We start from the raw sequence: 15,032 nt of genomic DNA on the forward strand, positions 1-15,032 counted from the left end.
AAGATAGTAACAAAACAAATCAGGATTTTGGACAGAATGCAAAACCAATCTGACCAAACCATGCCTGTGGTATCTTGTTGGTCTGTATGCTATAATAGAAAAAAAATTCAATTATAGTCAACAAGAGCAAATGTGAATCATAGTGAATACCAAGCAGGTTTAAAGTGATTGATATCCCCTCAAAATTAGGGTTTTGTGATAAAAAGTACATCCTATGCAAGCCAAACATGATCCCTCTTCTGCTCTGACTGACATGCTGATGGTCTACTTACTGACATTCCTTATGCACATAATGCAGCCAGTTTGGCCCTGGATGGGAATTCTCTGAGATGTTTTCCTCAGGCTTGCGTTCAGGTACTGAATTTGCATGGGATGCGATGATGCTGCCAGATTGTCAAATGATAATCCTGCTTTGCTGCCGGTCTCAAAATTCCCACCGGTGCCTTGTGTAGATGTGATTTAATTTATCCCGACTAATTTAGTGAAGAGTGCAGTTTATTGAGTGGCCTGTCCGTCTGTGTGAGGGTGAGGGTGATTAAACAAGGTTGATGTGGCTTTGCTCTGTTAGGATGGCAGCTGTGACATCAGAGTGTATGTTGCATGACCTTTCTGTTTTTATTAGCACACATGCAAACATGTAAAGTGCATCCATCCACACACAGAGACACCCTCAGTGAATGCCACAGGAGTGTGTCATTATGATTGAGAGAGATGACTTCTTTCTTAAACATAATTTCATGCATAATGTCACAGATCCGGATCGTGTGCAACCCGACTGTTCTCCTCTGAAACCTAATTCCACTTTCAGATTGGTTTATTTCTGAGACACCTCGGCAAATCAAGTCCCTAATTAAACGGAATGAGGCATCGATTCCAACTTCCTTTTCCGTTTGCTCCACAATTTTCAAGTGCTTATAAGGAATGCATGAGGAAACAGAAACACAATCAAAAAAGAAAAACTCCCCATGAAAACAGTATGACTATGGCTATGTTGCATTTGATCACACTACTGACTGCAGCTCACTATCATTTCTGCAATGCTTCAAATCTGCAGTGTAGATAGTTTAATCAGACAGCCTCTCCTGCTCTCCTTTCCCTCCCTCCATCCTTTGCTCTTCAGCTCTAACAGCCCTTGACAGCTAGAGATGAAATAGAAAATTTGATATCAAACACCTACACAAAGGAGGGCTGACCTTTGATCAGCACACCGTTTGATGTTGTGACATGAAATTTGCATCATGGGAGCCCAGGCAGCGGACATAACCGCAAAGGGCTAATGCCAGAGCCCTGTCAGGGAGCTGCGAAGGTCAAGGGCCTATTAGAAAGGAACAAGCCCTCTAATCCAACACAGGGGCCCTGCACTGCATTTGATGTTCAATACAAAGAAATGGAATAGAAAATTAAGCCCTGAGAACAGAGCAATGACAGCAAGAGTATTCATTAGGTATTAGCCCATGAGAGAACAGGGAAGGAAGGGTATTATAGAATTATTATTAGACATGATATTTTGTTTAGAGCAAGACATTCACAACCTCTGCTGGTCAAACAACATGATACTATACCAGGCATCTTGCTGAAAGAACAATCAGCTCATTTGATGCCCAAATTTGTTAAACTATCCAGGACGCATTTTCATTACTGCTAAGCTGCTCTCTCTCAGCTTTGTGGTGGTGAGGGCCGCTTTAAAACATATGGCATGCTCCATCTGAATGTTGTTTATTAATCTGTGGACAGGTGGATCAGTGGAGCTCTGAAGATGCTTAATTATTCAAGCTGGCATGTCATTTTTTATACTTGGTGCTGTTTCAGAAGGCCAAAAATAAACCTGTCACACCTAATGTCCATCTTTCATCTGGCCATCCGCTTACAAGCTCATTACCCACACATTACAGGTGAGGGAGGAAAAGTTACAGGAGAGGACACACACTTTTACACATACATACTTTCTACCTCTCTCACTCGCTCTCTTACACACACAGGTACTTAACAGGTACTGTACAGGCACTATGTCAGACAATTTGATCTCATTTCAGGCCACATCATCATCTTTCCTCTGTCCTGTAATCAATATTGCACTTACATATTTGGTTCCACTTTTAAAGTGCAGTTGTGATGCATTACACAAGACGGTTAATTTATGGTAGTTACTCTTTGACAAATTGGATGCACATTCTTGAAGTGTGTATCATTATTGTTTTAATTAATGGATGCTGTTTATTGATCCCCAGTGGGGAAATTACAATTTACACTCTGTTTTGTTGGTAATCACTACACACAGGCCTGAAATACATGCTAAAGACCTAGAGTGTGAGTGCCTAAGAGGTGACATGGCATCTCTCCAGCTACCAATCCACAGTCCGTACATTGTTCTGTACGGGATCTTTTCAACCCAATTCGCTACGGACGTGATCATAAACCACTAAAATATTCCAGCTCACTTTGCATCATCAAATACATTTCTCAAGTATTTTTAAGTAATCCTGCCATGAGACACAAACAGCTTAACCTGCTGAAAGTACGGGCTGTGAGCCAAAGCCCTTAGCATGCATACTTATCCATGAATATAGTGATAGAGTCTGCCAATTAACAACATTAACCTCAGCAGAGAGCTTTTCAAATGCTGAAAGAAGAATTGAGCTCAGTATTCAAACACAGCACAAACAAAAGTAGCAGCAGATGCATCAGCGCACGGCATAGGGGCTGTTCTCACACAATACATCATAGATCTCTAGAGGGCTGACGGACACATTGAAACGCTACGTGCAGATCGAGAAAGAAGCTCTAGCAGTAACATGGGCGTGTGAAAGACTAACCTCCTTTATACGGGGTCTGCTCTTCTCACTGCTAACAGACTATAAACCCCTCATTCCAATGTTGAGCACCAGAAGTTTGGATGATCTGCCACCCAGGGTTCTGAGGTTTCGTCTGAGACTCTTCGGACACGACTATGACATTGTCCATGTCCCAGGTATCAAATCAAGCAAATCAAGTCCCTAATTAAACGGAATGAGGCATCGATTCCAACTTCCTTTTTCCTTTTGCTCCACAATTTTCAAGTGTTTATGAGGAATGCATGAGGAAACAGAAACATCCTATCAATATGGGCCAACATTTCTAAAGAATGCTTTCAGCACCTTGTTAAATGAATGCCATGTGGAATTAAGGGAGTTCTGAAGGCAAAAGGGGGTCAAACACAGTATTAGAATGGTGTTCCTAATAATCCTATAGGTGAGTGTATGTGGAGTAGCCAGACTCTCCATCCCGCTTTAGAAGATGGTCTGGCAAAGCGAAACTCTGTCGATACAAACGTGAGCTAGTAGGCTACACTACATGTAGTCATTTTAAGTGATTAAGGTTAATGATGCCTAAAACTATCTTCAAAAAAGTCATGGTCCAAAAATGAAATATTTGTAGTAATGCTATTGGTTTTCTTTATTTCTTCAACATTTGCAACAATAAGTCAACGTTGGCCCATTTCATTAAAAAATAGATTTGAACTTTCCATACATACTAACAGGAGCATGCTGACAAATGATAAAGCTAACAGGCTGATGTTTAGCAGGTAATGTTCAAAACATTCTTACTTTAGTATGTTAGCACGTTAACATTTACTAATTACTAAACAACATCTGCTAATTAGAAAGTCATTAGTTTTGCAGGTATTTAGTCACAAACTAACATGTTTAATAAAATATTGACGTCGGCACGGAACTTGATCAAATGTTAAAGGATCAACAAAGCAATTCTCATGAGGCGGGGAATGGATGAATGACCAAATTTTATGGCAATCAATCCAATTGTTGTTGAGGCATTTCACTCACAATCATGAAGAAAAAATGTCAGAGGGTCGCCAAAGTCAATAGGATAGATTGTCTCACATCACTTTACTCTAAAGTGGCCTACCACAAGAGTTTGGATGCCAATGAAATAACAGCGTACATACACACCTTGGTTAAATACCATGTATACCTAACCTGGTACTGTAAACTGGAGCCGCCAGAGGTCACACTATTAAAGATGTCATGCAGACATCATGTTCTATTATTCACAGGTCAAAACATATAATGTGAGGATAATGTCTCATTAGTCTGTGGTTACACCCAGAAAATATTTTGGACAAACTGCTAAAGGATTTTAACTTAATCTATTTTGATTTATTACTGAGTTCCACTGCCACCACAAATACTTCCTAGATAACCTTTGGCATTGTGCTGCTGTCATAATCCCTCAAGTCAAAATCATCAGTCATTCCACCAAAGACAACTATCCACTCCCGATGAATCAAAGGTCAGAGTTTAAGAACCTTTCTCACTTAGAGGCATTCTTTATGAGTCCCAATAATCTCCCAAGAGTGATTATAAAGACCGAATATCGTCCACTGTATTGCATTACCTCACTCACCATATTTCCTGACACAAGTATAAGGTAGTACTTTTTCAGGTCAGACATTTTTAAGACTCAGGAGTTTGCTGGCCTGATCAATAATTTTGTTCTCTCTAATTATCTCACCATTGCACTCATTAATTACACTTTCAAGGCTCATTTCCAGCGTTGGCCACAGATGCCCATTCTGTGGGAGCATCTTGAGATGTGAGGGTGAGAAGAGGTGCGGCAGAGGGGAAAGCAAGGCCTGATTAATACTCAGTCTCTCTGTCTGATGTTGGCTGCCACTTGCAGGGGGTAAAATGCAAGAGCTCTGTCATCTGAGACTTCACCAAGTGGAAAACAAATGAGGTCTTTTGCGGCCAAATCAAGAAGTTCCTCTGATGAGCCAAATTTAGAGAGTACTGCTTCTGCCTTGAAGTAATCCACCAACACCAGAAGTAAGAACTTCCTGCGTAGCTTTTTCTAACTGAAGATATACAACATATGCATTCGGAAATTGAGAGAAGGTTTACTTCAATCAGTGCCTTCTGTGAAGGCTACCCGCTAGATTGGCACAGGATTTTATACGGACATTATTGGTTACCAAACACTGACCAATAACCTTTGGTCTAGGGCGAGGTTGAAATTTGTGGATTTGAGGGCATTATCTCTACAACCTTTGGATAGATTGCCATGAAATTTGGCACAGACAATAATAATAATAATCCTCAGGATAAATTGTAATAACTTTGTTGCAGCGTTTTATTTAGTGCCATTGTCAGGTCAAAAGTTCAATGTGTCTAATACTTTGGTTTATGACCAAATACCTACAAAACCAATGACATTCCCATCAGCCTTAGCTGTAGCCTATTTTGTGTTTAGCGCTAAGTAACAACTATTTGCATGCTAACACGCAAAACTAAGCAAGTGAACATGATTGGACTAATAGGACACCAAAAATGAGCACTCAACCATCTACGAAGGCTAGTTTTTGAACCAGAAGGAAGCAAAGAGAGTAAGTCTGCTCATCTGTGTTCCCTCATTGGCTTACAGCTGAATCCCATCCTCATTCATTGATTCATCACATTGCCACTTTCCTATTCTCTAGATGTAGAGACAAAAACACTGCCAGTCCTGCTTTTTCGTTGGGGAAAAAAAATGATGAAATGAGTATGGCTGCTGGCAAATCCAGAGTGATGTGTGACATTGCTAAATGTGTTCACTACCTTGCCAACCTCTCCATCTGTCCAGGAGGCGGGTTTGCCAGATTGTCTGAATAATTTCAATACACCCAAACAGCTGTCAGCTCCCATCTACGGCATGTTCCCATGACAAAACCTGGATACAGTGGGGGGAGAAGTAAAGAAACTGACATTAAATGTCACAAGATTAGAAAATCTGGTTGTGTAGTTGATATTTTTTTATCAGTGTTGTTAATGTGGGAGTTAGAATACTAACTGTGGGTGACTCCCTTCCCTTGATGACACAGCTTGCCTCTAGAGTCAAGTGCACCATGGGATGCCATACATCTTAGAGGTAAGCGTGCAGTGTCAGCCCCAAAATAGTATTTTTTTGCTGACACTGCTCTGACTCCCTTATCTTGTGCTGATTATCATGTTATAATGGTTAATGATTAGGTGTAAATCCACCAGAGGGGAGACAGAGGTTAGTATTTATTATTCATTCAGCACCCTAATGCCCTCTGCTGAACAACCTAAGCATCAACTGGTCAGAGCTCAGGTCAGAGAGGTCTGGCTCACTGATGCCATCTGCTGTCTGTTCCCCCAATAACTGGTTTTGAATGAAATATGGGCAGAAACTACTCTTTTGTTTCAAAGTATTGTTGGATGTCCTTACACATATTGATTAACAGCTCTGACTGTCCACACACTGTGTCTGCAATTATGTCTGTGAGATGTTTTCAGGTCTCGAAAATGATTTTCTCTAGTTTAAGTTACTTATAATTCAGGATTTCAATAAAAAAGAATAAGTGTTAAAGTAAGTCTTGCTTCCATTAGAAATAAGTGTAAGAAAGGCTATTAAACTGAATTATAAGTGGTTTGGCATGTGGATATAGGGAGGGGCATAGAAGAAATGGAGAGAATAAAAAAAAAATGAAGAGGAAGAAGAGGAGGATGGTTAGGAGAGGAGAACCAGCTGAGGTTTTACATTGAGTCAGGATACAGCTGCAAGCACAGTGGCATGTGAGGAGGCCTAGGCCAGGCCGGGCCTAACATGGAGCAGTTTCACATCTCAGCTGCAGAGAAGTCAGCTGGGAAACAGGAGGCTATTTAAGACACTGGGAGCAGATGATTTTCTGCTTTTGCAGAGCTTTTCCCTACTACCGGTCTGTTGGACACTATCTGTACGTACTGTATGAATCTCTGGATATGCACATATGTTAAAAGACAAGGGCCTGGCTGTGACCATGACAACAGAAAGCAGATGGCTCACTGTCATCCAGCAGTACAGCGCAAACAGGTACAACTCTCCCAAACTGAGAGGTCCAATAAAACCAGACAGCCTTTGGCAAACATTGCTTGTTGTGACTGTTTTGAGATTATCTGAGGAAATATATGTCATATTAAATAGATTTTACATTGCACAAGTGATTATTATTCTGTCGGATTTGGCAGACATTCTGGCTTGGTTCACTTGTCAGACATAGAGGTGCAATCTTCCTCCACAAGGGGGCAAACCCTCTCCAATGTTTACATGTAGGTCCATGCGGACTTGCTGTAACCAGAGTCATGAATACAGTACGCTGCAGTTACTCAAACAACAGATCTGTCTTGTAAGCGTAACAAAAGTGGCAAAATTGTTTGGCCCAAGTATCCAAGTTTGAACCTGGCCTGCAGTTTGAGTGTGTTGTTCAAACAAGGCTTTAATAAAGCAGAGTAACTCTTATTTTCTTCAAAGGCATGCATGCCTTTCCTTTCACCTCGGAAATTAATTTCCGACCCTTATATACAAACTTGGCTGTTTCCTCCCCTTTTCAGATATTTTTTTTCTTGCTCGAGGCAGGAAACGAACACAGGAGGTTTTGTGCTTCGCTCTGGTGGGGGTTGAGACCCCCCACCCCTTCCAGCAACTCAACTTGATGTTGGGAGATGAGACGGGAAACAGGTGTCACCCATGACCTTCAGTGCTCAAACACTACAGGCCTCACAATAAGGGGCACTTCAAGGGGGGGGGGGGGGGGGGGGGGGGGGGGGGGCTGATCTCCTCACAAGCTACTTTACCATTTCTCCTATCATCAATTTCCCTCTCACTGACAAATATTAGGTAACCCCCCCACCCCCCCCCCCTCCCACGTTTGTCATCAAAGATTATTTCCATCAGAGTTGATGTGCGTTCAGGATTGTTTGTTAACATCACTACTGCATAACCCAGTTACACTGCATTTCTCTTGTGTTCACCCCGATCTCACCTCCACTCAGAAAGATGACTCCTCAGACAAAGAAGGGAGCACAAAGTAATAACCTCTAAATCCCAACGACTGGCTTATGTGAAGCCGGAGACGATAGGGAAGTCTGCTGTCGAGAGGGATAGAAGTGAGAGCCGGCGGTGTATGTGTCCTCAGCATGTCTGTCAGCGCTGCTCCTATCACCCACTCTGTTTTCCTTATAAGAAAAAGATTAATTCTGCAGATTATCAAGCTTCAATAAAGTACTTACTGTTAACCACTAGTTGGGAGAAGTTGATGCCTTGTCCAGACGTACACGATGGGCGGTCAAACAAAGGTAAAGGACACAGTAGACACAACAGCTGTATATTTCAACAGAAATTGGCCTTAGAACGTGATTCACAGTTGCGTTTCTGTTTATTTACATTTCGATTGCATCATGGGATATGTCTCTGCATGTACTCCAACAATTAACGTTATTATTAATTAGTTTAAGTAGCTGTTCACAACTCCGTTATTGTAATTCATTAACCAGGACTTAAAAAAAATAAGCTTCTCAAAGCGTTGAGAAAAAGAGTTGAAAAGCGTTACAAACGCATTTAAAAAATGGAACAGAAAAAAAACGTTAAAAAATTATGATTTTTCAAAAGTTTACTAATGGTGCAGCTTTGTATGAGAGGACTTTAAATATGAGAAGATGTTCTGTATTTTTACTGTAGCTACACACACCATGTCTGTTTTAATTACAAAATGTTATTGACGTCCGGGAAAATAGCTGTCAGAACGTTTTCTGTTATTTTCCAGATATATTTTTGTGTGCGTAGCACCATGTAGGGCCAGACACTGTAAGACATTTCTTCAATACGGTCATCCAATTTATAGTTTGCCAATTTTGACTTTTATTGAAGCTAGGAAACCTAAAATCATTTCACCACCATTTTGCCAATTCATTATAGGCTGCTTAGCTAGTGGGATTTCAAAAGTGTGAAGGCTGTTGCCTGTCCAGTTCCTTCTAGAGAGAAGAAGAAAGGAAAGAGAAAGAATAAGAAGATTCTAACATTCCGAAATGTAACGGCCAAATTGAACGTTCCTTTAGGACAAAGCAAGCAAGTAACAAGCAGTAATAAGCAAGTAACATTCTGACAAAAGGAATACAGTCAGAATATGTGGGTCATTTCTGATGAGGGCAATGTCTCCACATGACTTGCCCTCGTGCTTAAAAAGCAAGCCACATCCCATTATCCTAGATGATCACGTCTCACATGAACAAGCAAAACCTAGGGGAAGGGGGAAGGGGTAGTGGTAAGATAGAGAAATGAGATTCAGCCTAAGACACTATATATAAGATATTATTTGACAAAAAACAAACCCTCCTTAAAGGCATTTTGTCTTGATTCCAGTTCCACTTTGCCTGTATTTCACAAGAACAGCTGTATGTCATTGCTTTATGGCCACTATCTCACCACAGACATGACCATAGAAATCCCTAACCATTTGTCTATAGAAGGGCGCCTGTTTATGGACTAATGGTTATCCTGGTTGTGTGTCTATGGCATGAGCCTGACAGCCAACTGTTTGACACTGAAGCCACAGAGACAGATGGCAACCAAATGCCTTTTATTGCCTGCCTTTACCACTTGTGTGTCCCGGTCACATCAGTCGTGAACACTGCAAGTACTACATGACATGAAGCTCTCTCTTTCTCTCGTTATCTCTCTCTCTCTCTCTCTCTCTCTCTCTCTCTCTGTCTACAAAGCTCCCCAGGCTGTCAGCCTATCAGATCAAAATGAATGCAAGCAGTGATTTATGCTTTTCAAACTTAAATCTGCTGCATTCTGATTGCACATCTGTGTCTTCTTGTCTATGTTTAAATCTGTGTGACCATATACTAGAGGTGTTGAACTTAATCAAATAACCGATGCATCGACTTACGGACATGGACGATGCTGCATCGATAATCGACTGGGCTATAATCGATTATTTATCTTTACGATTTATTTTAGACATAACATTTCTGTTTACACAATCTGTTTTGTTTTGCAGATTCAGGAAGTGCCATGTGCTCACTGCTGTAGTTTTATTTATCCAATGTATTCAATATTAGAGCACTGCAGAATGTTTTATTTTTAAAGCTTGAAAAGCTATAAATTAAATAGCCTATATGGTTTTAATAAAAAAAATGGTATTTGACGCATCGTGATGCACTGTGATATTGAATCAAAGACATGATCATTGTAATCGAATCAAATCTGGAGATAAGTGAAGATTCACACCTGTACCATGTACTCTGTGTGTACATGCAGTACGGTAAATATCTGTGTGTGTCTGTGTGTGTGTGTTTGTGTGTGTGTGTGTGTGTTTGTTCTTTAAAGTGTCATATTACTGCACTATGTGCTGACACAGCGCCTAGAGCTACAAGTCACACCTGGTGTGTGAGAGCAGTTCACCAGCTGCTGATGCTTGAGTGTCAGATGCTCACACACACACATACACATTTATTCTGTAAGCACACAACGGTATATTTGTTCATTCCATTCCTTACAAATGTGCGTCGCGTGCATGTATACATACACCCTTGCATTGACACATGCTCCCTCGTGTCACGCATGGCATATAATGCATGAATGCATATTTCTACATTCACATTCTCAACAAAGAATGGCACGCACTGCAATAAGCTTTTGAATGCAGTTCCTCCAGGATCATAATGAACCTGAATGCACTCTATGACAGGCTGTTCTGCCGACTACTCTAAACACAGAAGATTGACATATAGGTATACTTTAATGAATTTGTTATAGATATTGAATATTACAAATTAGAAAATCTGTGAATACATCTAGTACATTGCTATGATGGAAGCCTAACAAATATCGAATGTGTTACTCGCCTCAGTATCTATAATGTTAAATAAAACTGAAATACTGAAAATAGAAATCACCTTTAATTTTATATTTATAGTTTGAAATGTTATTTTTATTTACTTTCTTGCTGAGAGTTAGATGAGAAGATTTATACCTCAGTCCTGTTAAAATAAAGCTGGATTCAGCGGCCAGTTAGCTTAGCTTAGCTTAGCATAAAGACTGGAAACTTATGGAAACAGCTAGCCTGGCTCTGTCCTAAGATAACAAAGTCCCCTTACCAACAGCTCTAAAGGTCAGTAATTAAAACGTTGTATCACTTTTTTTATGCATAGGACTATTTCTTGGCCAAGTGCAGTACCTCCCTTGAGTCTCCGCTGGTTGCCTAGCAACTTTACAGCGTTGACAAAGTGGATTCTTTTTACCTTTGGACAGAAGCAGGCTAGCTGTTTCACCTTGTTTACAGTATTAATGCTAAGCTAACCAGCTGCTGGTAGCTTCATATTTACTAAGATACTTCCCTTGTAGTATCATTTGTATCATTGTAATAATATACAAATCCAGAGGCCTTCTCATTTGGGGAGCATCCCAAGAAATATTTAATTTCCAAGGATGGCAAAGGCATGGCCCTACTTTGGCTCTGATTGGCTTACCCTGGAATTGTTGCCCTAACCCTTAAACATCTTCCTCCTAATGCCTAAACCAAACCAATCCAACTAACAAAGGCAGCAAGTACTTCCTAATCAGAAACAGAGTCAGACAGGCCTTCCCCATCCATGGGAAATGCAAATTTTAGCATCGCAATCTGATCTACCCTTTCCTGTATTCAAAAAATGTGTTCATTTCAAATATTCTCAGATAATGTACCTATTGACTGCAAAAGGTTATTTTTATGGTGTTTGGCAAACGATTGAAAGGCCCAGTATGAAGGCTGTAGGTAGGTCACTTCAACAGTGTCTTTGACTTTGTGAATTATCTACAGCTCAACCCTCATAATTTTTGACTTGGTCATGTTCGTCTGGCTGTTGACTTTGTCCCAGCCGAGAACCAAGTCACAATTGTGAAGGTTTGTCCCCATGCACACAGCTCTTCACTGATAGCACGTTAAGGGAATTCACACATTGTCCTGACCACTTCAAACATGACACGCAAGATCAAAGAGTGTCTAGACTCATAACTACTACAGGTCTGTGATGTCAAAGTAAAGCATTGTTGTCGCCTGACATTTTGTCGAGATAAAAAAGGCACGTCACGATCCTGAATCAAACAGCAAAAAGTGTGTGGCTGAAGTTAAAGATAAGAACTCCAAGTTGAGCTGGCACCAGTTGAACCACCGTTGGGGCTTGAAAGGTGACGCTAGCAGAGCTACTATCACTTTCTTCCTATACTGGCTAATCTAATCATTATTACATTAAAGTCGGACTGAAGGTGAAGCAGTTCAGACGCCAGAAGCACAACAGAGATTAAACTCACATCAGACGAAGCTGGAAACAGAAGGACTATAGAGTGGAAGTGGCACTTTCTCTGCATGTACATGAGAGATTAAAACTATTTGTAGAAGGTATATGCCGTGTATTTGTGTTTTGCATATTTTGAATATACGCTTCATGTTATAATTTCTTACATAGCCTTGTTTTTACAACTGTTGATTTACAGCATAAATAATGCTCAAATAGCAGGCCTGTTTTTCTGCAAAGGAATTTCCGCATGCTCAGTTCTTGTTGACACATTTTTGTTTGTGGTGGGTCAGGGAGGAGAGAGCGTGGCGAGGTGAGAGGCAAGGAAACCATCATACCCTCTTCCGAGATGGACAAGCCCCTATTATCCCCCGTCCTTCCCCCTTCTCCTTCTCTGAGTGGGGGCTCATAATTGGACCTTTGTGCTGTGTGTGAATTCTTCGCCTGCACACACTTTCCCAGACTGTGTCCGGCCACCAAACAGATGGGGTCTGTATGCAGAGGACACACACAAACACACATACACACACACACACACACGCACACATAAACACACAAACACGCACACATAAACACACACACACACACACACACACACTGCCCCAAAACATCCACAGACACACTGAGTCGGTCCATGGGACATGTCACACACACCCATGCAAGACCCTACTAATGCCCCATTAATAAAGAAAAGTAGCACAATACCAAGAGAGGGAGTTAGGGGAGCCCTCAGTCCCTACAAGAGGTCTTGCACCCCTGAATCCCCGGGTCGCACAGAACATTCAATAATGTTTTTGTAACTGGGATATTTGAAGTCATTAAGGGGGGATTCATCATTTTGGGGAAAAGGGGGAGAGAGAAAAGCAATGTTCAAAGGTCTATTGTTTGGCCTTTCCTTGGCTTTGTTCATATTATTGAACATTGTGGTAAGTAGAATGGCTTGGAAGAAAGCAACATATTGCCAAGGCAACCAGAGCCAGTAATTGTCTGATAGTACTTTAGGGCTTGCAGCTGCATGGGCTGTTCTCTGACAGAGCCTTATTTTGGCCATTGGGGATAATGGCAAGGAGAGGGAGTTTGGGGAAGAGTGTGTGTGTGTGTGTGTGTGTGTGTGTGTGTGTGTGTGTGTGTGTGTGTGTGTGTGTGGTGTAATGGGGGCTTCCCACTTTTTCTATCTTCGAGAAGTATCAAAAGTTTCCCTCCTTTTTGTCCTCATCTTTGTCTGCACCTATTTTTTTCATTTTGTCTGTTAGTTCTTTCCACTCACTCACTTTCCCACCTTATCCCTGACTATGTCAACAGGTATGTCACATGCCCTCTTTACTCTTTTCACTCACTCTGTCATTCACTCCCCTAGTGTTTCTCCCCCCACCTCCTGTCAGGTACGTCTGCATGTGACAAGATAACCATGCACTGTACAGCCAATTTGTTCCATAAGTCACCCACTTGTCAGGCTGTCGAATCTGCTTGGTTTGGAGACTCCTATCCGTCAGCAAACACGCCTTGCGATACATATCTCCTGAGCCACGCTGAGCTCATTTTGTTTCAGCACAGTGGCAGGAAAAGCACCACCTTTCATGGTAAATGCCTTTATTGTGATCGTAAAAAAAAAGAAAAAACATTTGTGTCCCAAGACAGATATCAGATAGCAGTAAATTGTTGATTTGTATGACAGAGACAGTTTACAGAGCAGGGCAGAAAAACAAGTATGTTCATAACCGTGTGTGTGCTTAAATGCACATGTTAATGGGTGTCTGTATTCACCTGTCTGTCTGTCTCCAATCATTTATTTCTAATGACAAATAGCTTCCAGCGCCTTGCAAAAAGTATGTACACTTCCTGCCATTTATAAGCAGGACAAATTGGTGCAGAGCACTTTCAGAAGCAAACAACATGATGGATTCTGGCAGGGATTTCCTCCAAATCAATAGTCATGCTTTTTGGATGGAATGTAGCGGGAACATCTGCTGCCCGAGTTCCGTCCAACAGGTGCTGCAGAGCGTCACAGTGTCGTGAGAGAGCCCGCAGTGGAAAGGGCAAGGCCAGGTGCTCCAGAGCCATGTTCATCTGTGGGGGAATCCGCTTTATTAAACCAAGCAGAATTGTAAACTTGATCCAGGACAGAGAAGAGTTTAACACAGGGCCAGCTCACCCACGCGGGCTAACATTGCCTCTCATGAGGCTCTGCACGGATAGGAAAGGGGTAACTCACCATGATTCTTCTAACTCCTTTATAACCTCTGTTGATGCAAATCAAGCAAAAGTTTGTCTTATCTACAGTTTTTATAGGATATGTCGAACGTGGAGGAAAAATACTGAAATATCTGCAGGAAACAAGTTTTGTCTGGCTATTTAGTCTGGATACTAGGAGGAAATTTACAGAGGGAAAACTATTCAGGGGGAAAAATAACTGAAACGACACTTCAACCAGAAGTGTTTGTTTTTCCCATTTTGGCGGTATTGACATAGCTGTTCCTTCGTTCCGGCCTGTCCTGTCCTTTCACAAACACACCCTGCCAACCTTGTCGCTGCAAGCCTTCACCACGGCAACAAGCCCAGTGGAATTGATGATTTTCAACACTTTACTAACTGGGAGTGTGTAGATTGCTGTCAACGGGGACTGCAAGGTGTTACAAAAGACAAAAGACTGTTACACACAAAACAATGATTCAAATCAGGGCTATTATGGATAGTTCTTGAATCAGGCAAAGCACTCCCCAAACCCATTAATTTTCACACAACCCTGCCAATTGCTCCTCTCCAAAACTTGGTTATTCAGACACGCTAAGCAAATCCTTTTTGTTAATTTGGGTTTCGGTGCCAGAAATGTGGTGTGATATTTCACTGAGAGGGGAGAATTGCAAAGTCCAGCTGTTAGGTTTGACAGCTTTAGGGCACAGCTGGTCTCGGTCTCTGTGTGTGTGTGTGTGTGTGTGTGTGTGT

General features: G+C 41.4%; 1 long non-coding RNA gene across 1 annotated transcript in view; it reads right to left on the reverse strand.

The window, feature by feature from the left end:
- Positions 1–13,610: 13,610 nt before the first annotated feature.
- The window catches only part of LOC117943641, a 19,867-nt gene continuing 18,445 nt past the window's right edge, over positions 13,611–15,032 (reverse strand). The window contains exon 3 of the long non-coding RNA XR_004656398.1: positions 13,611–13,623. This is a non-coding gene — a long non-coding RNA (uncharacterized LOC117943641). The remainder of the gene's footprint in view (positions 13,624–15,032) is intronic.

Source organism: Etheostoma cragini, chromosome 4 (genome assembly GCF_013103735.1).
Source record: "Etheostoma cragini isolate CJK2018 chromosome 4, CSU_Ecrag_1.0, whole genome shotgun sequence".
NCBI classification, from domain to species: Eukaryota; Metazoa; Chordata; class Actinopteri; order Perciformes; family Percidae; genus Etheostoma; species Etheostoma cragini.